Source organism: Spermophilus citellus (assembly GCF_964194105.1).
Source record: "Spermophilus citellus genome assembly, chromosome: 11".
Lineage (NCBI taxonomy): Eukaryota > Metazoa > Chordata > Mammalia > Rodentia > Sciuridae > Spermophilus > Spermophilus citellus.
In genome coordinates this window covers 621,396-639,995 of record NC_138192.1, presented here as the reverse complement: position 1 = coordinate 639,995, position 18,600 = coordinate 621,396, and positions in this window count along the sequence as shown.

The following is an 18,600-nucleotide window of genomic DNA, read 5'->3' as shown; positions in this document are numbered from 1 at the left end:
AAATTTCAAATTAGTCTACACTTTTACCTTAATGAAATGGAAAAAGAAGAAACTAAACTCAAAGAAAGAGAAAGGAACAAAATAATATTGCAAGTAAACAAAATAGACATTAGAAAAACAATAAAGTAAATTAACAAAGCCAAAAGCTGGTTCTTTGAAAAGTTCCCACTGTCAGTCAATAGGTACAAGCATAAAGAGATGCTCTACATCCTTAGCTTCTAAGCAACTGTTTATTGAAACCTTAATAGGATACTACTTCATACTCACCAAAATGGCTATAATCATATTTCAAGGGGAAAATAACAAGTATTGACAAATATTTGAATGAACAGAAATTCTTATATGTTGCTGCTGAGAATGTAAAATGTGTAGCTGTTATGGAAGTTTGGCAATTCCTCACAAAGTTCTTGTATGACATAGGAATTCCTCTCCTATATCCCTAAGAACTGAAAAATATGTTCACATGGAAACTTGTGCACAAATGCTCATGACACCATTATTCATAATAGTCCCACAATATAGAAATCATCCAAATGTCCATCAGCAGATGAATGAATTAACAAAATGTAGAAAATCCGTACAGTGAAATGTCATTCATCCATGGAAAAGGAAGAAAGAAATAGCAATATAGTGCAACATGGATGAACCTTGAAAATGTCACACTAGTAGAAGGAAGATAAATACCAAAGGGCACATATTATATGATTATGTGGATATAAAATGTATATAATAGCCAAATCCATAGAGATTATAAACTACATTGATATTGCCAGGGGATGGAGAAGGAGGAAATGGGGAAATTAAAGCTAACAGTTATAGGTTCTGTTCTGGAGCTTGGAAATGTTCTAGAGTTAAGCAATGTGGAGGTTGTACAACATTGTCAATATACTAAAAATATATACTTTACAAAATTAAATACTTTATGATCATAAATTTTATGTTATGTTAAAAAAATGATGACATAAGTATGGGTCTATGGCTTTCTAGTCTTCTCCATGATCTATTTTTACTTTATATCAGTACTACACTGTCTTAATTACTGAAGAATTACTGTAAACTTTGAAGTCAGTCAAGAGTAAGTCTTCTCACTTGATTCTTTTTTTTAATATCACTTTGGATATTTAAGCTATTTACCCTGTTTTAAAAAACTTTGGTGCATACCTATTTGTTTGGCAGTAAGCACATGTCAGCATAGAAGAACATTCTTGTAGCTGCTGCCTTCACACATTGCAGATTGAAAAAAAAATTCACACACGGTGCCTGTAATTTTCTTGTATTTGGGAGCACTATTTCCTTCAGCATTAAATCAAAATCCGAAGGAACATTGTGCACTCCCAATTGCCCATTTTCAATGAATCAGCCTGTGGATTGGTGTTCGAACAACTAAAACATCCTTAAGTGTGTGGCAGTGCCTTTCCTTCTTGTATATATGCTTGCTGCTCATCAGTGTTTATCACAAAGTACCTTTTTCAGTTTTAACTTGTTTACAACAAATCATTCCCTTAATTTCTATACATGGATGTTTCAATGATCAACAAACAAAAGCCCATCAGTATGTCCCCCTCATACATGCACCATAATATGTCAGTTCCTGATTTATGTGTTGCAAGAGCTTTGGTTTTTTCCCCATTGCAAGCCTGAGTATGAGAGAGAAACTGCTCTTTCACATGGTGTGCCACTGTTGTGCTATGCCCATCTGTCTGATTCAATAAAGGAATTTCACCAATAGCTTGTCTTCTTTTTCTCCAAGCACACTATTTGTTTTATGGGGGATCATTTCATAAGCTTCTTGGGAGTGACACTTATTCCTTTTTTTGGCTGTAAGGAGAGTGACTTTGAAAGATGCTTCTGTAGTTTTGGTCTTTCCTTTGCCTTTAGCAATAGTGTTCATCAATTTCATGCAGGAAAACATTATTTTGTGCTTATTATGGAAAATATAAATTTGTTGAGTGGAGATGTCACTGTGTTTAAAGAGGATTTTTTTAATATGGTGGTTTCACACCACTATTTGGCAGCTTCATATCAGACAAAACACTTAGAATTGAGAGTGAATAGCTGGCTGGCTCAACAAAATCTAATTTTCAGATTCATTATAGTTCTTCCTACTTCCTTTTTTTCTTTTTCAACTGTGTAGGAAAGACATCACACTTGTAAATACACATGTCCCAGCACAGAGACTCACACTTTTGCACTGAACCAGCTCACTAGGCATGTTCTACGCATTATTTTGAATTGTATTATTTTATCACAATTCACATACTTCAATCAGAGACTGCTGAATTATTGATATCTCAGTTCCCTGAGAACTTAAGAGACATTAAAATGTTTTAACATTTTGTATTAAGAGACATAATGTATGAAGATATATTAAATTTTTTTAACCAATAGTAACTAAACTGATTATCTGAAATTAGCTAAGACAGAAAACTAGCATAATTCTAGTACTGCATAATGAACATTTAAGAATATACTGATTGCCAGGCATGGTGGCACATGCCTGTAATCCCAGCAGCTCTAGAGTCTGAGGGAGGAGGACCGTGAGTTCAAAGTCAACCTTAGCTTAGCAACCTCAGCCTTAGCAAGGCTCTAAGCAACTTAGGGAAATCCTGTCTCAAAATATACTGAGACTATAAATATAATAAGGGTTGTGGCTCAGTGGTTTAACATTCCTGGGTTTAATCCCCGAGACCCTCCCCCACTAAAAAAAAAGAAAAAGAAATACTACTATAATTAGATTTCTAGAAAATCATGCTAATAATTAAGCTCATCTGTCAAATATATGTAATATATTATTATATATTATAATATATGTCATACATTATTATATTGAATATTACTATATACTTATGTATTAAGAGAATTGCTTTAAAGGAGCTATGAAAAGATTTGAAGAAGACTTGGCAGGAAAGTAGGGGACACCAAGACCCCAAGACCCTTAGAGACACACAGACTTACACACTCCCATCTCTACTGAGACAGGTAACAAGAAATGTTTAACTGTGACTAACTAGAAAGACTACGTACTTGTAATGCTTCACTAAATTCTTACCCAACTTTGTCAGCAGTCTGTCCCCTACCTGTTGAGCTGCAATTCTCAAACACCTCCCACCAATGGCTATCAAGAAACTCCTATCAACTTATATTTCCCACCAGCTGTGAATGAGAAATTCTGTCTCCCCAATTCATCATTGGCACTGAGTAAAGAGATATTGTACTGCACAATGTGCTTAGATTTTTAAGTGGGCACTCAAAGCAAAAACTCAGATGTAGTTGAAATGACTCTTAAAGATACATCATCCTTTAAGTACACAGACAGGAGATAGGTCCCCATTTTTTGTTTCAAGTGCAATCTAGAGTATAGGCTCATTGGCTAGAAGAGGGAGCAGAATAACCCCAATTATTTTCATTGTGATTTTTCTCTCCCTTTTCCATTTGTTATTTTTTACTAAATTATGTTTGAATTTCTATAAATTAACATTGTTTTGTAAATTGCTTTTTTGTTTTTCAATTAGGAGTGTTCATCTTTTTCTTATTTTAAGTCATTGTTACCATCTTTTTATATATATGCACATGCATTTATACACACATATGTATGTATGTATGTATGTGTATATATATTTCCTAGCATGCTGTCTCTGCATAATGTCCTGTATAGGAATGTGTGTATAATCTGTTTATGGTTCTCAGCACCACTAGATGAAATATATAAAATTCTAAATTCATTTTCAGAATACATTGGTTTTTATATTTGAATTTTTAATCTTTATGAGATTCATTTTTATATGTAGCATTAGGTAAAAAATTAAGTTTATTTTCCCCCAAAGAGATTAGACTATTATCTCCTAGAAGAACATCTTTAAAATTCCTCATATATCTTTTATGTCCTGGTTTTCTTACAAGATTTTCAGCTGTTATTAATCTGAAAGGAAAAAAAAATAAGAGAAATTTTTTCTATCATACACCAGTGCCCAGCACTTTTTCTTCCTCTTGGAGGAGAATGGTGCTACTTCAGTGATTTGGTTATGAATAAGACAATAGAAAAATAAAAGGAGGAATATGAGCTTTTCAATCCTGTGGCAAAGCTGTTAATTACCCTTTAGTACCAATTCTTACCTTCCTCCTTAGTAACAGAATTCCCAATTCTTCACTGGGTACATAACCACTCAGAATAAGACTTATATAATTACTAACCTTCCTGGGAGCTGGGAAGTTCTTGATTTTGTGAAATGTCCTTAAAGAGAAAAGACGTGTTCTTCTTTGCCTCTGCTTCTTCAGTGCTAACATGGAGCTAATGCCGCCATATTCGACTATATGGCATCGTATTAAAAAGACCAGAGCAATGGGACAGTAGTAGCATGAGTCCCTGATTGCATGGAGTTGACAACCCAAGAAGCAGAATTAACTTCCAACTAATGTAAAACATTGTCATTTGGGATTGAATTTCCATTGTTTAGAGCTGAAACTAATCCTGAGTCATACAGAGCTGCAGGGAGTTCCTATGTTTTATTCAGCATTATATTCACAGAACTTGATGCTGGACCTAGAACATAGTTAATAATATTGGCACAAGGCCTATATTTCTACTTATGGGCATGATAGTGCTGACTCTGAATTTTTCAGGCACTTTGATATATCAGTATATTCCTTTCATACCTTTCAGATATGGGCCTGCCTATGAGTGTGAAATCTTAAAGGAAACATTGTAACTTCTCCTCAATGTTCTCCATAACAATTTTTGTTCATAGGCATCTCTTTAGAAGTGCACCTTTTATTTAACTTGTAAGAATGGATAAATCTGAAAATGCCGGTAACCATATTGATGTCATTTTTCTTGGAGCGCACCGTGAATGGAGAATGCTGAGTGCTCTAGAATAAATTCCAGCCAAGCTCTGGCACTGCCCTGACAGTTCTCTGCAAGGTTTATGCTCCTATTTAATTGCGCTTACATCCTTTTCCATTCCCTAAAGGCCTATCTTTATGGAGAAATAGGCAGTTGGCCGAGGATGTTGGAAATGAGCATTCCTTGCTAATTATTTAATTTTCATCTGGCACAAACTAAAACTTCTTAAGTTTAGTGAGAACTATAAGTCAATTACCTTCCTTTGCTACCCAGGAGCCTACCACCTATAACTAAAAACAAACACACAGCTTGATTCCTTACCCTTGTCCTCAACTCTGACCAATGAATCTGTTTATCTCATATACTTATTATGTATGGAATAATGGCAGTGAGCATCTCCTGCCTGTGATAAAACTGAGACTTTGGTAATAAAGTAGTGTAGGCAAAAAGCACTGGCATTTCACACCTCCATTCCTTCTATAAGTACAGGCTTTTGTTTATTGCCAATGAAACTGACCAAGTATGGCTTGGGATGAAATACTCATAACAAGTTAGTGAGGAAGATGTCAGGGACTGAGGCTTGGAAAGGTGAATTACTCACCCAAGGTTACCCAACTAACAAGCAGCAAAGTGGGGATCTCGACCGAATTATGTTCTAGTTCTGATTCAAAACCTGGACCATGGATTGATTACCTCAACTGATAAATGGCCTTTAACCACCTGTTTTCTTTAATTCCCATCACCTTTCCAAAAAGAATGTAGGACCCACTGACTTCAGACTGAGCTCCCCTCTGTGTTCCTGTAGAAAAAAGTGGTTTTTAAGCATCACATTTACTATGTATGTGCCATAAATGTTTTACAGGGATTATCTACTTTAATTCTCATTCGCATTGTGATGGAAGCCACTATACTTATGGAAAAATCCATGAAAAGGACACTTGAGTAGTTTAGACCAGGGTTGCAAATCCAGGCCTTTTATTTATTCCAGAGACACTGTGCTTAACTATTATGGTTTCATGTTTGGGAGCAAATCTATTTATTAATTTGACTATCTACCTCCTAGACTCTAAAATTTTAGTCTTAAGACCAGGGACAATTTCTTAATCATTTTGTATTCTCAGCATGCAAAATAGGATTGGACACATAACAAAAACTAGCTCATTTCAGTTGGAATCTCCCTTTGCCTCTATTGCCTCTTGAATGGTTACTCCCACATGAGATGGGATTATTAATTTTTTGGAATAGATGGAAATCCAAATTGCACACATTATCAAAAGAGAGAACTGTGGATTAACTTTCCCATTGCATCATACATTCACACCTACACTGCACATTCCTCCAGGGACTTCCAGGTACATGACAGAAAATGCCTTTCCAATGAAGTTCCCACACAAGAATGCTTCTTGTGCTCATCATTAGTATTGATTTACCAAGTATTGCCCATGTTCCTGTCTAAGGACATGTTGGTATTTTCCTTCCTGCCCCTTTGAGTTAGGTGAGTCCATGGGAATTACTGTGACCCATGCAATGTGGGAAGAAGTGACAAGCGTCACTTCCAAGCAGAATGGAAGCACACATATAATTTCCCCCTGGTTCAGTGGCTAGCAGTGTTCCAAATGTGACTGTAAAGGGCAGAGCCCTGTTACTGACTGGCAGTGAACAATACTGTGAGCAACACACAAGCCTTTGTTGTTGTGAGCTATTATTGGGAAGGAACATAGTCTATCCTGATGGAGGCACTACTGGGAATATCCAATGGAGTGATTCTTAGTATTTTAATTTTACATAGAGGAATTAACAGGAAGGTCATTAAAGCTGGGGATTAATCCCTAAAGCTTTAGACCCCACTAGAAGCTTAAGGACTCTTACTAAGCTAAATTTGTGACTCAGAGGATGATATAAGTCAACCATCCTCCATCTCCTCTGGGATCTGAGAAGGTTAAAATAAGCCCAAATTATTGCTTATGAAATTGAAGTGAGAAGAGCAAAATATTCCAAAGGCCAAAGGGTGGATGGCAGATGTAACCTCCTTCCTGATCGCCAGTTGAACTCACCTGTCTGAGACTGGTGTGTGCGTGCCAGGAGAGGGGACGGACCTGTTGCTCTCAGGAAGAGCTTCTGGCTTTATGATTTTACTCTATCTTCAATCTTGGCTGGTTAGAAGATTCATTTATACATTTAACCAGATTTTCCCAGGGTATAAATTCCCCCCAGAGATAAATTAAGCGCTTTTAGGGATACAATCCGTCTGTGAGGCCACCAGGGTACCATTCAGTGCTTTGCAGCAGCAATTTACCAATTGGTACCCTGGTGACTGAGGGAGGGAGTGCACATCTGTAAGGAGCCTTTCTTCATGTCTGGGGATGTGTGCTCAGAACTCTTCCTGTAATGAATGGACAGCTTAAGGTGGAGAATGGGGACAGCAAGGTCTCCTCATTGTGCTTATGTTCCCACATCCATACTGGTCTGCTGTGTCAGTGGAAGAGAAGCCAAGGTCAATTAGTGAGGGAGGAGAACTAAGCCCCTGGGTGGAAGCCTTTTCTCCTCTCCACTTCTCCTGGGGATCTTCACTCCCTAGGAGGCTTGGTCTATTGCCTGTTACTTTTCTGCTCAGGATCCCAATGTCAAGGACTTTTCCTAGATCAAATTCCTATGAAATTTGCCCACGATTTAGCCCTGTCTTTTCCCTCTCACTTCAACATATATCTATTCTTTTTTTCCTTCTGTTAAGGTCCTATATTTATTAGCTAATTAATTCATTCAACAATTAACAACCACTTATATCCAAAATACAGTTTTAGTTGATTGCAAAGGTCTCTGGTTTAGATGGAACTGAGTTTAAATCCCGGCTCCATTATTTATGGATCTTCCACTTTATACCTCACTTTACCATTCTGAAAAGAGAGGTAGTAATATGATCTCCTTCACAATGTTAAAGATTAAATGAAATAATCCATGTAAAAAGTTCCATGAGTTGCTGAGCATAGAATAAATATTAGCTCCTCTTATTATTTACCATCTTCTATGTGTGTCTGTGTTAGCCAGCTTTGCATCACTATGAACAAAACACCTGACAAGAACAACTTAGAGGAGCAAAGGTTTATTTAGGGATCAGAGTTTCAGAAGTTCAATCCATGGTCCTGTGACTGCTCTGGGCCTGAGGCAAGGTGAAGAATCATGGGGGAAATTGTGGTGGAGAAAAGCTTCTTAGTTCATGGCATCTAGGAAGCAGACAAAGAGAAGAACCAGGGACAAGATAAAGTTCCCAAGGGCATATCCCCAAGGAGCTACTTCCTCCAGCCATCCCTTCACTTTCTGTCTATAGTCAGCATCTGTTAGTCCAATCAAACTATTAATCCATCAAATGGATTAATCTATTGATGAGGTTATGACTCTCATAATCCAATTTTTCCACCTCTGAACACTGCTACATTGTCTTATACATGAGCTCTTTCATAGACACCTCATATCGAAACCATAACTATGCCAGACGCTGAAGAGCTAGAGATATACAGATAAGAAACTCATGGTCTGCAACAGAGATTCTCAAGGTTTGGTCTTTGTCCACCTGCAGGAGAAGCACCTGGGGACTCATTAGAGAAGAAAATTCTCAGACCCCACTCAGCCCCATTGAATGAGAAACTTTGAGGTTCAGCAATCTGTTTAACAAGTTCTCCAAGTGACTTGGACCCTTATTCAATCTGAGAGCCTCTACTTAATAGGATAATAGTACCTTACATCTATATGCGTTTTTATTTCCCTAAAGTATTTTCTTCCCATATTTTTATTGGTGCATTATAGTTGTACATAATGGTGAGATTCATTATTATGTATTTTTACATGAATGCACTCTAACAATATAATTTGGCCAATATCATTCTCTAATATTTCCCCTTTCCCTCCTCTCCTTCCTCCCCCTAGTCCCTCTCCCATATTTTACTGATCTCCCTTTGATTTTCATGAAATCTCTTCATAATTTCTTTTCCTTTTTCCTCTCTAGCTTCCATACATGAGAGAAAACACATAACCCTTGACTTTCTGAGTTTGTCTTATTTACCTTAACAAAAAGTTCTCAAGTTCCATCCATTTTCCTGCAAATGACACAATTTCATTCTTCTTTATGGCAGAATAAAACTCCATTGTGTGTGTGTGTGTGTGTGTGTGTGTGTGTGTGTGTGTGTTGCATTTTCTTTATTCATTCATCCATTGATGGACGCCTAGGCTGGTTCCATATTTTGGCAGTTAAATTGTGCTGCTATAACCAGGAGTATGCATGTATCACTGGAGTATGATGACTATAATACTTTAGGATAAATACTGAGATGGGGTATAGCTGAATCATATAGTGGTTCCTTGCTTAGTCTTTGTAGAAACTGCCATACTGATTTCCACAGTAGTTGTACTAATTTACAATCCCACCAACAGTGTAAAAATGTTCCTCTTTCTCCACATCCTGTCCAGCATTTATTAGTGTTAACCTTTTTTTTAAAGAGAGAGAGAGAATTTTAATATTTATCTTTTAGTTTTCTGTGGACACAACATCTTTGTTTGTATATGGTGCTGAGGATTGAACCCGGGCTGCATGCATACCAGGCAAGTGCACTACCGCTTGAGCCACATCCCCAGCCCAGTGTTAGCCTTCTTGATAGCTGCAATTCTAACTGGAGTGAGGGGAAATAACAGTATAGTTTTGATTTGCATTGCCCTAATTGCTAATGATGTTGAACTTTTTTCATATATTTGTTAGCCATTTGTATTTCTTCTTTTGAGAAGTGTTTGCTTAGTTCATTTGTCCATTTATTAATTGGGTTATTTGGTTTCTTTGTAAGTTTCTTTTTGTAAGTTTACAAAATTATGCTACACGTTTTTCATACAACAGTCCTGCAAAGGAGGAATGATGATTACTTCCCCTATTTGCAACTGAGTGATTGAAGGTCTTGACTTAGTAACTGGTGCCCTTGTGCTTAGGTACTCAGCCCCTCAGAGAAAGTGACCTTCTAACTGTTAAGGAAAAAAATTTCAGTTTGTTTAAACCAGAGTTGATGTTACAAATCTCTTTTTAAGTGGTTGAGTTAGGAGTGGATTTACAACTTAGTTCTGGCCAACAAACATACATGAAAACCCATTAATGGGTTTCTGGGAATTTTTCTCTTTCTCCAAAAATTAGTCAAGGACAAGATAGTCTTTTTCTGATGTGCATGACATATACAACAGCCACAACCATATTGCACCATGAGGGAGGTAGCATGAGGCCCAAGCTGATATTTTGAGGCCAAGGAGTAGAGATGGGAGAGGCCTTTGTTAGTACCATCAAGCTACAAGATCAGCCAGTCCCATCTTACTTTATACAGTACCTCTTGTGTATGACAAAATTTCCATCCCACTTAGGCATTTTAAGTTGGATTTTCTGTTCCTTGAACAGGATTACAACAACCCTGTGAAGAGAAAAACTTGCCAGGAGTAACAGAATTGGCCATCTGAACTCATATCCTGAGATTGAAAACCCTTGTCCTATCCATAACACGGTTTGCTGACAGATGAATCCTGATGGATGATGGGTCGGATGGATGGGGCCACACCAATACATAAATTCTAGTATATAGCTTCTGTCACATCCCCATACCACCCTTCTACCCATACCATCTGCCAATTTAAGCGAGAACTCTAGGGTGCCACATCCTTATCCCTAGATCCTAGTCAAATCCCTGGCATTTTCTTGACACACAATAAATGGTAAATAATATGACTTTTATAATGCTCTAAAAAAAGCTGTAGATGGAGGGAGTGACCATATAATTGCATGAATAAATGAATGAGTGACTGCTGAAGGGTTGATGGTATATATGCACTTAATGTACTTCCTCTCTTATAAAAGTCACAGTTTAATTGTGGTGATCTTCTGTGCCTTAACCCAGAAGAGCCCTTACTGTAAAAGCTTCAGAGTTCAGTGGAGAAGTACAGGAGAGGAGAGAGGCTTATTCTTTCGATGGGATCACTGCCTATAAGGACAGGGGAAAACTTTGTAATGCTGAGCTGATCATTAGGAACTGACTCACCTGGGGGTCACAGAGGTGGCTGGATCAATACCTGAACTTTGGTCTAGTTTGTCATGCCCTACCCCCAGAACACAATGCTTGAACTTCCCGCTTTTTAGACCTCTCAGACCCCTGAAAGGCCAGGAGCTTTGCTTTGAGAGAGTCCTGCTCACTGAGGTGTGGAAGACCTCCTCCTGGACAGAAGCAGAGTTGGTCAGGAACAGCAGCAGATTGGACCTTGTAGGGAAGGAGGTATGCTCCCCCCCACACACTATTGCTCTTTCTTCTTCCTCCCCTTTCCCATGCTGGTCTTTCTAAGTCTTATTCTCATGCATAGATAGAGCAAATATTAGGTTTGGAAAGGACTCCTCGAATCCTCCAGTCTGGACTTCTTGTTTGATTGATGAAGCAGCTGAAATAAGTGTCTTACCTGGGAGCTCCAAACAGTTCCAGCAGATGAACAGAGTGGTCAAATGTAGGCTGGGTGTCAGTCAAAAATTGGAAGAAAGGGTGTTGTCATATGGCTCTGCCCCCATGAATTGTAAGATCTTAGAAACATTCCTCATCTTCTCCCTGTTTCTCCATTTCCACAACCATAACATGGGAGTTAAAACAGAAGCTGTCTCAGTGCATTGGCATGTGGGCATGTGTGTAACATGCAGAAAATGTTTAAAGCACTTGAAGCATGAACACTCAGTAGCAGTTAGTTTTGTAATAATATCTAATGTGAGAATGGGATGATCATCAAGAAGAAAGACTGGAATTTGGACTGAAACTTTTAAATTACTGTTTATTCCACCTACCCATTCTTTCATCTATTTCCTTCTTTGTTTTCCCTAGCCTGAGATTTCAGCCTTATTTTTTGTTTTTCATTTTACTGCTATTTGCATTTGAGAGAAAATGTGTTGTGTGAAGAACATGGATGCTGGAATTAGACCTGTGTTGAGTGCCTACATTTGTTGAATATTAACCATGGAGCTTTGGTCAGACTGCCTAATACACCTGGACTAAGTTTCTTTGTTAAAAAAAATAAAACCAAAACACAAAACAAAACAAAACACAGTTCCTAGCATTGAGGATTACTTGTGATAATCTTAGTAACAGCCCTAGCATTATGATTCCCCTGAGGCTGTAGTCTGGGAAGCATAAAAGTGAAGACTCCAATTCCCAACCTTGTCTCCTCTGGAAACAGTGCCGGGGCATCCCTGAGGTTGAATAGTGGCACCATATGTCCAAATGGACCAAGTCACTACAACCAGATTAACTCCAGTCCAGCCAGATGGTTAAGTCTGAGACTAACTGCTGACCTTGTACAATCACAAGGTTATGGCATAGATGACAATGAACTTAAAATTGGCCACACCAGGTTCACAGTCATTAGGATGATTCTGTGTCCCAACCTATAACTTCTGTCTACTGTCAAAGATCTTTTTGCTAAGGCTTAAACAAATGTCATTTAAAATGATCTTTTTGTCCTCAAATGGAAAAGCTGCTTATAAAGCTCAGCACTGCTAAACTTGGGCAGTGGAGCAGCTTGAGGAGAGGAAATGGTGCTAATGGAGAGTTGGTAATTTCAGTTCCTTATTTCATTTGGCCACCATGTAAATGACTTTGACCAAGTCCTCACTGATTTTACTTGGTTTCCTCCCGATCCTTTGTGAAGGACTCAGCCTATTATGAGTCCACAGTGTTATTTCTAATAAATTTTCTCACCTTCTGACCATTCCACCATAACATCTTCCAAAGTGAACACCTCCTTTTATCTATCTTTTCTAACACAGCTCCCTTCAACACTATGTGTTCTGTAGCACCAAGTATTATTTAGGCAATGAAATGGAATGGCAGAAGGGTCTTGTATATCTAATCTATCCAATGCATGCAAAAAATTAACCCCAGAGATGTTCAGTAACTTATCCAAAGCCACACAACTTCTTGGCTGCAGTTCTAGGACTCCTGCCTTTGACACCCTGTAATGAAAAGGTGTTTGCTGAGTGATTATGATACATGACTGCATCCTTTTTGATCATATCATCATGGCATAAATGTTAAGGGTAACAGCTGTGTGACCCAAGGCTTTATTTTCTTTATTATGACAACATATAGCTGGGAAGAAAATAGTTGTGGATCTAACTTTTGGATATGGAGTAAGTGTCAAACTGAAATGTTATTGACTCTATAGTGCTTCCTATCCTGATAAATGTATCCAATATGTTTCCAGTGACTCATGTACAGGGTGGTTGTATCTTTTTTATCATCTTAGACAGTGACAGTTTTGTTGCTCTGCCTAGAGCTCCCCCAAGATCTGCATAAGCATTGATAATTAGCCACAGCTTTATGGAATTTCATCCAAAAATTAATAATTTGATTGGTTATTCAAAACCTCAAGCATCCTGACAGCCAGCAATCAATTGATGGGAGAAATAATGTGCAAACTGATGATTTATCTTCTTTTTTCAACAAATGAGCTTGTCTATGAGCCAGACAACATATCAGGAAATTGTGGGAGGATGTTTTGCTTGAACACTGTATCTGGAAGATCCATGAATGATACAAAAGGATTTTCTAAAACTTAGGTTGATCCTTAAATATTGTTTCTTAACACAGAAAAAAAATTTAAGGGGATATGATGCAATATTTTTGTCTTCACACTGCCATAAAAATGTTTTAAAAGACCCCAAACTGAAAACTATGAGACAAAATTGGTGACAGAATACATGAAATGAGAATTTTAAGGAAAAAATATGCAGAGATTTTTAAGTGGCAAAAACTCTGCTGGGTACAAATGATGAGGGCCCTGGTTTTTAATAAGCCCCAGATATCTCTTTTCCAAAATACATGGCAAAAAACCACCACTTTAGAAGAGTTCTTCATATGGTCCTCAAAAACAGTTATAAGTTTTGTGGTCATTTATAACTTACATGTATTACCTGGAAATTTGAATGCCCCCCACAGAGAAAATCATTCCCAAGATACATACACACAAAATATATAAAATAAGCAAAATGCAAAATAATAAATGAAATGCTTGATCTGTGTAAGTGCCTGTACCTTCAGAAGACAAATCTCACCTTCCAACCATACAGCAGGATTCTTTCTACTCCTACATAGCCTCTCTGGTGTAGACAGCTAACAACACACCCACATCAGTATTTTCACTTTAACAATAGATACATAACAAAAAATCATCAATTAATTAGAATTCAATGCTAAGAAACTCTCTCACAACACCTCTTTGTGAATCTGACCTGAGGTTGCTCACTGGAGGGAACTGAAATTGCATCTGACACAGTAATGTGTTTTAATTGTAAAAGGTCTTAAAGGATGAGGAGATCCAAAATGAATAAGAAAGGGTCCTCCCAAAGCAGTGGTCAAAAATATCTTTGTTTAATCAACAGCAGTTTGTTGAACAACAGTGATTCTCAGACTTGGCTGCTCATTAGAATTGCCTGGGGAGCTTTTACTACATCCAGCCTGAGCTGCACCCCAAACCAATTAAACCAGAATCGCTGCGGGTGGAACCCAGGCATCAGCACTTTCTAAAGCTCCCCAGGTGATTCCAGTGTGCAGTCAAGCTTGAGAACCTCTGACCTGGAGATAAGCCATCCTAGGTGATTAAATGATTGACCTCAATTGTTCAATGTCTTGTCTAATGCTGTGCATTCCCACCCTTGCAGTGGTCTCTTGCTAGGAAGAAGATATCTGTCCACCCTTTTGACTTTGGATTTGGCCACATGACTTATTTTGACCATTGAACAGGCATACAAGGTAACCCTTCTTTTAATTTAGAGAATCAAAGACTTTTATAAGGAAATAAGCTTTTAGCCTGCATCATAAAACCATAATATTAATTAAGCACTTAATGTTGTCAATGCCTTACATGAATATTTATATCTACATATCAGTGTATACACATCTATTCACTCATGTGTGAAACACGGCACAGAGAGGATACATGAGTTACTCAAAGTTACACACCTTCTAGCTGGTAAATACAGTATTCAAATTTCTGCAACCTGATCCTCAAACTGACCCCTTAGACTTCACTGTTACTGTCTTTAAACTGATGAATGGAGTTAGAATAAAGAAATGCACAATCCTAGAATTATAAAAATGTTTAATAAGCAGAATATAGAAAGCAATAATAAATCAAAAAACTCTCTTTGGAAAATAGCAGCTTATCACATCACTGACTTCTTAGAGAATTTTTTAAAAATGTATATTTTTTAGTGTAGGTGGACACAAAACCTTTGTTTATGTGATGCTAAGGATCAAACCCAGGGCCTCACTCATGCTAGTCAAGCATTCTACCACTGAGCCACAACCCCAGCCATACAGAATTTCTTAAAAAGAAAAATAACATATACAATTCAGAAAACATCCTGTGAGTTATAGATAAATATCTTATCAGTTTTTGTACCAGACTAAAATCCTTTTGATAGAGAGTAAGTCAGAAAAGTGGTACCATTTGTTTTGCCAAAATTTTTTTCACTTCCATTTAGTATGGTCCATAAGTAACAAAATAAGTTATTATCATTTTAAGAGCATGTTAGGACTATAGGTTCTCATTTACCTAATTGCGGAGAAAAATATTTTAAAAGAAATTTTCCCCTCAGAAGCATTATAAGAGTAAACATTAAATATGCATAGAAGATACAACTAAGATTTTTCCTGAAGGAAATAAGCAATTTTTAAAGAAATATAACTGAAGACAATTGAAGTCAGTATATTTAACTACTAGGATTTTATTGCTTATTTTACTCACATAAAAAGAGATTTGAAATATGACATTTTTCCTGTTTGCACACTGAAAGTCTGAAATTTATGATTTGTCACAGAAAGGTTTTGAGAGTGACAGAGGAATAGCTTGGTTAAAGACATAAAAATAAAAGAAATCTGAAAATTATTCAGGAAGATAAACTTATACTATGCTTCCTTGTCATAACTTAAATACATTTCTTAATCATAAATAGGAAAAACCAAAGATTATATATATATATATAATGAAACCTCTTATATTTGGCACTTAGAGCATAATAAGAACCCTCAAAGCTGTAATTTCAAAGTTTTCAAAAGGATACAAACACAAGAAAAATAAAGGCAACTAACTGCTAAGGTGAGAGCATTGACATTCGTACTGTTACTCTTTCAATTCCCATCCAAACTGCTTAAATAGGAATGACTACATATACTGTATCTTTTGCTGCAAAATACTGCTGCCAAATCTGTATAGAAAAAAAGAGGGTGAATTTGTAAAATAGCTAATCTTTTCAACCTATGCCAAGAAAATTGATAACTTTCATTGCTCCCAATAATATACAATTTGATACCAATGAGGAAAAACACACTGTAGTGCTTTTATAACTAATATATAATTACAAAGAAGATTTAATGCCACATGGTCTTCTAAATAATTAAGATTTTACTCTTACTAACAAATTTTATCAGAGAAATTGATTTTATGATGTTTGAAATCACTATTTTCGAGATGTGCCTTGTGTGTGAGATCCTCTTTTTTTTTTTGGATCTTCTTTCTTTTCTCCCCAAACCCTCATCTTCCTGCCAAATGTGGGCCTGTTTCTGAATGACATAACATCAGTCATTCAGAGATCAGGGTCTGGCATCAGGAAGACATGGATGTAGATCCTCGCTCCAACAATTTGCTAGCTATGCTACATTGTGCAAATCATGAAAACTCCCAAAATAACATCATTAAAATTGCAATAATATCAACCTCACAGAATTGGTGTGAAGACTAGATGAACAAGTACAAATTTGTGCTTGGTACAAAGTAAGCACTCAAAGTAATGCTAGCCTGTATTAGTTATTCTTGCTGTGTTATAAGCAGCTTTTGAAATCCTGCTTCCTGAAAGTCTTTCATATAAGGAAGAGACAGAATATGCTGGGTGACTATGGTATATATCAGACAGAAGTCTTCCCTCTGCCTGGAATCAGAGAACAAAGACAGCACAGTAAAACCTTATCAAGCAAATACCAAATTGTAAGGAATAAAAATTTATATAATAAAATTATAGAATTAGAAAATAGGGAAAAGAGAAATATGCCTATAGTCTTACTACCATAAAAGAAGCACTGTTTTCATTTTTGATAAATCTGTGTCTAGTATGTCTTAAGAATATTTTTCTGTTATAGTATAAATAGATACAGTACATATGCAATACTGTGTCTTGCTTTTTAAAAATCTCTTAACATATCACAAACAGCCTCTGTATCCATATTTTTACTACTATTATTTTTATTGTCTTCTGTACTTTTTTGTGTAATTGACTCTCACTGAAAACCCATATTCACTATCTCTGGCCCCCCAAGTCTTTCCTGTTCTCTGAATCTGAGCCTATATACTTTTTCTTTCACATATTCTCCCTTGATCACTTCAATCAGAAGAAATGAAATAAGGCAGAAGGATATAACAGACACATTCTAGGCTCAGCATGACATTATAGACAGCATAGAATTCAGAAAAGATGTCATAACCAAAGTGACCTCTGAGTGAGCAGGTCTTTAAAAATGGGTCAACCTACCTCAGAATTGCTCTGCTCTATCAACATTCTCACTTAAATATAAGGCCCCAGGATGATGGCTCACTGGTAGAATACTTATATAGCATGTGGAAGGCCTTGGGTTTCATCTCTGGTACCACATACACACACACAAGTCCCAATTGAATATACTAATTAAAGTGTAATCTAGCTAAAGAAAATATAGCACACAAAAGAACTCATTACCTCCTAGAACTTAAGCAAACCACTCAACTAATGCAGCCTAAGGTTCCTTTGTCTTTTTATTAAAAAAAGCATGTCAAAACATTGTCTCATTTTAAGGAAAGCATAGTCTGATAATTTTAATTTAATTTATAATATAAGCAAAGTTTATGAATCAGCATTGAAATTTATGAGACTAATTCCAGCTTCATCAACTATAATGTGAGGATAGCAATACTGCCTTCAGAGAGTAGTCATGAGAATTTAATGAAATAAGGCATATGAAGAATTAGGCATAATACCTGACTACTCCTTTTATTATTATTTTCATAATTAGTACATATACCTAAAATAAAATTCATGAAATGCCAAAAATAGCTTCTTAAATTCTAATTAGAGAAGACTGAGGCATGAAAATGTAAGTGAAAACCAAGGAACATATGGTGGCCAAATAGGCAGAATAGATGATGAGTACTTTGAAGAAAGGAGTTCGGGGAGCTTCTTGTGGAAGGTTCTGGAATAATGGAGAATTAAAAATGAAATAAAAGGAAAGAAAAGAATGAAAGAAAGAAAGAGAGAGAGAAAGAAAGAAAGAGAGAGAGAAAGAAAGAAAGAAAGAAAGAAAGAAAGAAAGAAAGAAAGAAAGAAGAAAGAAAGAAGAAAGAAAGAAAGAAAGAAAGAAAGAAAGAAAGAAAGAAAGGAAGGAAGAAAGAAAGCAATGAGAAGTTACTTAACATTTGCAAGCATGTTCCCAACATAATATTTATTTTTATTCTTTTAAGAACATAACTATAGCCCTCACTCCCTGCCAGGCATTATTCTAATGCTTTATCGAGCTTAATATGTTTAATTTTCAAGTAGCTTTCAAGAATGTACTGTAGTTATCTACACTTTATAGTAGAGAATCTAAGGCTCAAAAAATTAATAGACATGTCCATGTCAGACAGCTAGTAGGGTTAAAAATCTAGGATTTAAAACTGGCAGATTGGTTCTGGAGTCTATGTTT